Source organism: Arachis duranensis, chromosome 8, assembly GCF_000817695.3.
Source record: "Arachis duranensis cultivar V14167 chromosome 8, aradu.V14167.gnm2.J7QH, whole genome shotgun sequence".
NCBI classification, from domain to species: domain Eukaryota; kingdom Viridiplantae; phylum Streptophyta; class Magnoliopsida; order Fabales; family Fabaceae; genus Arachis; species Arachis duranensis.
This window is the reverse complement of record NC_029779.3, coordinates 11483317-11490550: the sequence shown is the minus strand read 5'-3', so window position 1 is coordinate 11490550 and position 7234 is coordinate 11483317.

The following is a 7234-nucleotide window of genomic DNA, read 5'->3' as shown; positions in this document are numbered from 1 at the left end:
TCTGCCATGAATATAATATATAAAAATGTTGTTAAAAGTACATAATATTTGACCTTAAATATTCACCCTTATTTGCAAAAGGGTACACGTGCAGCTGTGCATGTTGGCTTGAAAGAATTAATAATAATAATAATAATAATAATAAAGTGCATGCATGGCATTCGCAGCTTCTCAACAAAAGAGTCACCCTTCACATTATCGTTAGGCCAAGTGAATGTAAGTGCTATTTGGCTCTTGGAAAGGTCATCTTACTATATATGTGTGTAATTCCAGTTTCCACACGCACCCATCACCCATGCTAGCTAGCTTCCTTCATCATGCCTCTCTTTCACTTCATACATTATTTTTCGTCGTATTCTCTTAAGTGTGACCCCCCACAAGAGCCAGGCCACCATCCACTGCCTCCAATTTAATACATAGTCATAGTACTGCTACTATTTGTTTATTTTTATATCTTTTCTTTCAGAAGAAGTAAGGATTCAGTGATACCAATCATCTTGGTTGGTTATTCGTGTCCGCAATTATTAATTCAAATTAATATTGATTAAACTATATGTATAAATGAACTTTCTTTTCTTTTTCTTTCTAGCATGAAAACGATACTTTTGTTTGGCGCTTCTTGGACAAGTATATTATATTCGTACTTTTTCCAATGGAGAATATTAGAATTGGGTGAGTCAAATTTACCCAAGGTTATTTTAATTGATGGGGTATTTTTTTATATTATAAATATTTTAGAAATTTTATTTTTAAGAGATGTAGCTGCAATTTGTTTATTCAATTTTAATATAATATCAAACCATATCTGATTTAATCTTGTTAGGTTATTCGAAATAATTCTTCCTGCAATCAAATTTTATATACTTTAAATATTTATTTTTGCAACATAAGAAAAGTGTATTACAGTTCTCACATTTTTTAAGAACATGGACATTATTAGAATGTTTATATACGGGACATTTCTCATTTTTAGCTAGTTTTTAGAATATTTACAGAGATTGGATTTTATGCTAGTTTTTTTATTATTATGTGAAGAAATATAATTTATTTACATATAAGAAATAAATCCTAGTAAATAAATAATTCTAAAATAATAATTATGATCTTTCTAACTACAGAATCGATAACATTTAAAATATCAATCGTATGAAATATATATTAAAAAATAAAATACGTATTAAATAATACACATATTTATAATAAATACACGATAATTGATTTTAATTTTTAATTTTAATATATAAATAATATTTTTGTTAAAGTGTATATATATAAACTTCATACAGATTAGAATGAGCTCCAAGGTCGTTGGGAGGAGAGAGAGAGTCAATATTTCAAGCCACATGCTTAGTCCTTTTCTTATGAAAGCCAGATTTAATTGACTCTTATTTGTTATTGTTTTCATTTTCTCTGTGTGCGTGGTCTACTACCCCACAAAGACTACCAAAAAGGTATATATATAAACTATGTTCGGTGATTTCTTGTACCAAGTGGCTAGATTCATTATTTAAAAAAAATTGAGAATAAAAATTAAACCTAACAATTAACTTTATTTTTTAGTTCAAATAGTTGCTTGTATAGAATCACTTTTTGTTAGATAATTTGTTATTTTTGTTATAAGCTAACAAGTGAATAGTTTATGTAGCTGGTTTAATTTCTGTAGCACATCAAATCCTTAAGGTCGACCAATATACCAGAAGTTAAGTTAGGTCTTTTAATATCATCAAGATTACGAAAAGAAGATGATAAGATTTGTGCCCCATGGTTCACTTCTCTTGAATAGTTTGCATGCGCATATTATAGCCCACAACTTTATCATTCTGTCCACATTTATAATCATAGATAATTTGATTTAAAATTATACCACTTATATAGCCGGAAGATTCACAGATACTACTCTTATTGACTATATTAGTCTAATACTATCTATTTATTATTCATCATTTTTCAGACTGATTAGAAAGAAATTTCGTAGCGCCTCATTAAATTTTTGGGATGAATAATATTATGATATAATATCAAAATATAGTATTGTAACATCAAGTTAGGCATCAGTTAAATTTAAAATTTAATTTTAATATACTATTAGTATAAAATAACTTTACATGTATATTTAATTACATAATATTATATCATTAAAAATAATAACTATTTTAATTAATTCATATAAAATATTTTATTTATATTAAAATTAAATTTTTAAATCTAAGCCAACAAGTATGAGGTGCAGCGGGTTTGAAAACTTAATTAATATATCTTTAAAAAAATAAAAGAAAGTAGAAACTAAAGGATGCGTTAATTAATATGAATTTCGATCTTCTAAATTTTTGAATTTTATTTTAGAGAGTAAAATATGGTCACTCATCCAAAAATAGATCCAAAAATATTATTATGAAGGTTAATAACACATATATATTAAAAATTATATAAAAAATTATATAATATAAAATATATTACAAAAATATATTGATAGAGAATATATTTTAAAGTATAAAAAATGTGTGTACTTTTTACTAATGAAGTGGTCGATTTTTCATATCATAAAATTCATCGATAATAGAATTTGTGTCAAATTTTTTAGCAATTTTTTTCAATATAATTAAAAGACAATTAGCAAAAAATTCATCTTTCATTTTGTTTTTGAGTTATTTTTTACAATATTCATAGTTGAAAAAGATCTCTTAGTCGTAAGAGTTGAAACAGAGAGAATTAATATTACTAAAAATTATTAATATTTAAATTGGACTTAATTTTTATTTATACTAGACTAAATGTTAAATAATTTTTTTAAAAATTAAATTATACATAATAACTTATTACTATTAATTTTTTAAAAAAAAGTTGGGGCCAAGGTCTGCATTCGCTCCCTTTTATCTCCGTCTCTGCTCTCACCATTTATTTTATAGGTAGAACCAAAGAAAAATATGTGAAAGAAATTATTTAAAGGTGAGAAATCGCCTTTATCCTTCAAAATGAAAATTTAAAATTTAGAGAATCCAAATTTAATTAATATATCTTAAAAAAAAGTAAAAGAAACTAAAGGAAGAAAACTGTACAGAGATGGAAAAAAAATGTTAATGTTTGTGAATTTCAATACTTTTATTCAAAGATTCTGATTTTTTTAGTTTATTAATTTTTTTAAAGTATCATTTTTGTTCTCAACGTTTGGGGTAAGTCTCAAAGTTATTCTTAACGTTTGAATCGTCCTATTTAAATTCCTAACGTTTTAAAATTGACTCAATGTTATCCTGCTCCTGCCGTTGGGAATATGTTAACGGAATTGACTGCGGGACAAAATTGAGACGATTTTGAAACGTTAGGGACTTAAATAGGACGAACACATTACAAACAAAAATGATACATAGAAATAAATTTTAATTTTATCTTTCAATAATATCAATTTTTTACGGTATATAGTAACTCAATTATTTTTTAATCACATCTAATTAAATTACACTTAATCACATTAATTTTATTCTAAAAAAATTATTTTTTATAATTTTACTCTTAAAAATATTTACTCATCATAAAATATTTGTAGAATAACTAGTACATAAACTTGTGGAAAACAAAATGATACATATACAATAAAGTAATGTGATTCTAGTCATTTTACAAATATTTCATGATGAGTAAAAATCTTTTAAGAGTAAAATTATAAAAAAATAAATTTATTTAGAATCAAAGTAATGTGATTAAAAAATAATTGAATAACTATGTACCGTAAAAGATTGATATTGGTGAATGATAAAATTAAAATTTATTTTTATGTATCATTTTGTTTTCCAATGTTTCCGTTCTATTTAAGTCCCTAACGTTTTAAAATCGTCTTAATTTTGTCTCGCCGTCAATTCCGGTAACAGATTTCTAACGGCAAAACAACATTGAGTCAATTTTGAAACATGAGGAACTTAAATAGGATTATTCAAACGTTAGGGACAACTTTAAAACTTAATTATTCCAAATGTTGGGGACAAAAACGATACTTTATTATTTTTTTATTTTAGAGAAATTTTATCCAGGTTGAGGATACAGAAAAGAGTTGAGTAATAATCTCTATGGTAGATTTTAGCCTGCACCTGGCAGGAAAAGTGAAGCATTCACCTTTTACTGCTGACACAAGTAAGTGTGTAGGTGTCCTGTTATTTGATAAATTTCAGCGTGACCATTAGACTATTAGTATATTATTTAACGAGATAGATAAAAAATATTAGTTGCAATGTTGTCCTTTGTTGAACAAATGGGCATATGGAAGAAAAAAAGAAGGCCCCGTATGGGTTGGGCTTGGTTATCTAGCTTTCGACTAGTCCATTGTACATGACCCTAAGAAAGAAAAAAAAGAAGGCAAAATTGTGCTGTGCAATGTCTCATGTCTAAACGTGAAACCCGTTTTTCAAATCCTAACACTGGCTAAAGTGGTTGAAATGCCCCATCTTCTTCAATGCTTGGATAATTCAGTTGACTTAAGGAGACGGTTTTGAAATTTATTTTTCGTTCAGTGGATGAAATTTTTGTTGGAGCTTGGATAGTTGTAGTCGTTACTTTTTTATGTTTTTCCACGGTACTTCCGCTTCAATTTGATGGTAAGTATGTTAAGACATCAGTTTTGAATTCTAATGCAATTCGTTTATTAGTATGTTGTTGTTTATTAGTGTATTCTTGTTTATTATTTATAATAGATCTTTTTGGAGTGTGATTATAGTTTAGAAGTTTTTTCTTTGAAGCACGGAAAAATCATAATATTTTGGGCGTAGGTTTTAAAAGTAAAATGGTATTAAGCTGTCTTGTGGGTATTTTTCTGAAAATAATGTTAAGAACGTATTTGATCCCTAGTGCAACTGGAAAAAAATTTTTTTGATGAAGCTATTTGATCTTTTTACAATGTAAAATAGGTTGAAGAACTTATCTGATGTCTTCAGTATAACTTGTATGATTTAAATTTTTTTAATAAGCTATTTGATATTCAATAGTGATTGAGTATGATATACTATTGAAAGTATTGAATAAAAAAAATGGTTGGTACTGAAAGTTAGTTTGATGTTATATATAGGCGTGCTTGGATGAGGAAGTAATGGACCATTTCGAGAGTTCATTGTTTTTGCAAGATAAAGATGTGTGTGCCGACAATGATCCTTTGGCATGGGAGGACATTAAGGGTTGTCGTGTTTCAGAAAATTATGCCGAGGAAGTGCACGATGTTGATTGTAATGTTGATGAATTTTTTGGTGACACCTTCTATGACAACTGGGATGAAAGAGCAGTTGACGGTTTTGATGAGTTTGGGTATATGAATCTGAAAGAAATAACTGCAAGTGAGTTTAGGTTGTTACATTTAAGGAATGTCAAAAACGAGGTGACACAGCAACAATTTGTTTGCTTTAGGGAGGGGTTTATAGATCCTGGGTCTGAGAATGATTCCCATCGACGCAAACGCGAGCCGAAGCCTGAGACTAGATGTGGATATCTGGCTGAAATATGTGTTCATGTACATGTCAAAAGTGGTAGATCGATCACTTCGTACTTTCAGGATGAGCACAACCATGACATGCTTGATGATAGATTGACCTTTATGCTTCCCGGGCATAGGAACAGGAATGATGCTGCCATCGATCAAATGAATCTAATGCTAAAAGTTGGGATCAAAACACCTCAAATATATTCATCGTTTGTGCACACTGTGGGTGGATTTCAAAATGTACCCTTCCTGAAGAGAGAAATGTATAACCAGATAGTGAAGCAACGGAGGGTCATAGGGGGGATGCTATGTGTTGTCTGAAGTTCTTGGAGTCAATGACTGAGGAAAATCCAGGAATGTTTGTTCGATACCTAGCCAACAAAGAGGGTCGTTTGGTACACCTTTTTTGGTCGGATAGCTGTAGTCAACTAAACTATCATTTGTTTGGGGATGTGTTAGCGTTTGATGCGACTTATTGTAAGAACAGGTACATGTGCCCGTTGGTTGTATTTTTTGGGGTTATTCATCATAACCTAACCATTGTGTTTGCTACAATGCTTGTTGTGAATGAGAAGGAGGAGACATATACATGGTTGCTACAACAATTTCTTGAGGCTATGAAGGGCAAAGCACCAGGTTGTGTAATAGCTGACAGGGACAATGCCATGAAAAAAGCAATCGAATATGTGTTTCCAAATGCTTACCATCGGTTGTGTGCATGGCATTTGCTTAGGAATGCAACCTCTAATCTTAACAATCCGACGTTCACATATGAATTTAATAAGTGCATGCTTTTTTATTATGAGATTTCAGAGTTCGAAGATCAGTGGGTCAAATTGGTTACAGAGCTTGGTCTTCAACATAATGAATGGGTTTGTGACTTGTATGCTAGGAGGAAAATGTGGGCAACTACTTACATTCGCGGGCATTTTTTTGGTGGGTTTCGAACAACATCAAAGTGTGAGGGATTGCATTCTATGCTTGGTAAATTCGTGCACTCTATCAAGGGAAGCACAAAGTGAGTTGACATCTGTTGTTGGGGATTTAGTGTTGCAGAGTCCACTATATGCATTGGAAAGATCTGTCGCCAACACACTGACAAGAGAGATTTTCATGTTATTCAGGCTAATGTTGTCAAGAGCTTGTACGCTAAAGGTGCGTTCATGTACATTGACACCAAGTTGTGAGATTTATACACTGTCCAGGTCGAAAAATCCTAACAAAGAATGGAACGTGTCTCACTATCGGGACAGATCAATATTTAAGTGCTGTTGTTTCAGGATGGAATCATTTGGCATACCTTGTGATCATATCGTGGCAGTTCTAGTACATTTTGATGCGGAAGAGATACCAAAGAGTCTTCTTATAGATCGATGGTCGAAGAATGCTCGGTCAAAAGTGTGGAAATTTATGAAAAAGGGACCTTTTTGTTGGGAATCAATGAGAATGTGTCGTAATTGGATGTTAAACGATCTGTGCAGGGAGATTTGTGCTCTTGCATCTTCTGGTGAAGCCAAATTTAATGAGCTGAGGGATAAATTCGCAATGAGTTACTGAATTTAAAATAGAAAAAAGATTTCTCCCAGGCAGGCATGCAACCTGGTGTTGCACAGTCATCGACACTTGAGGTATGCATTAGGAATCCGCAACTGGCCCGCCACACGAAGAGGTAAAGAAAGGATTCGATTAATCATCCATCAGTGAAGGGGGTTAAGAGGTGTGATCTTTGTAGGAAGGTGGGGTATAACCGATTATCTTGCCACTTGAATGCAAACAGCC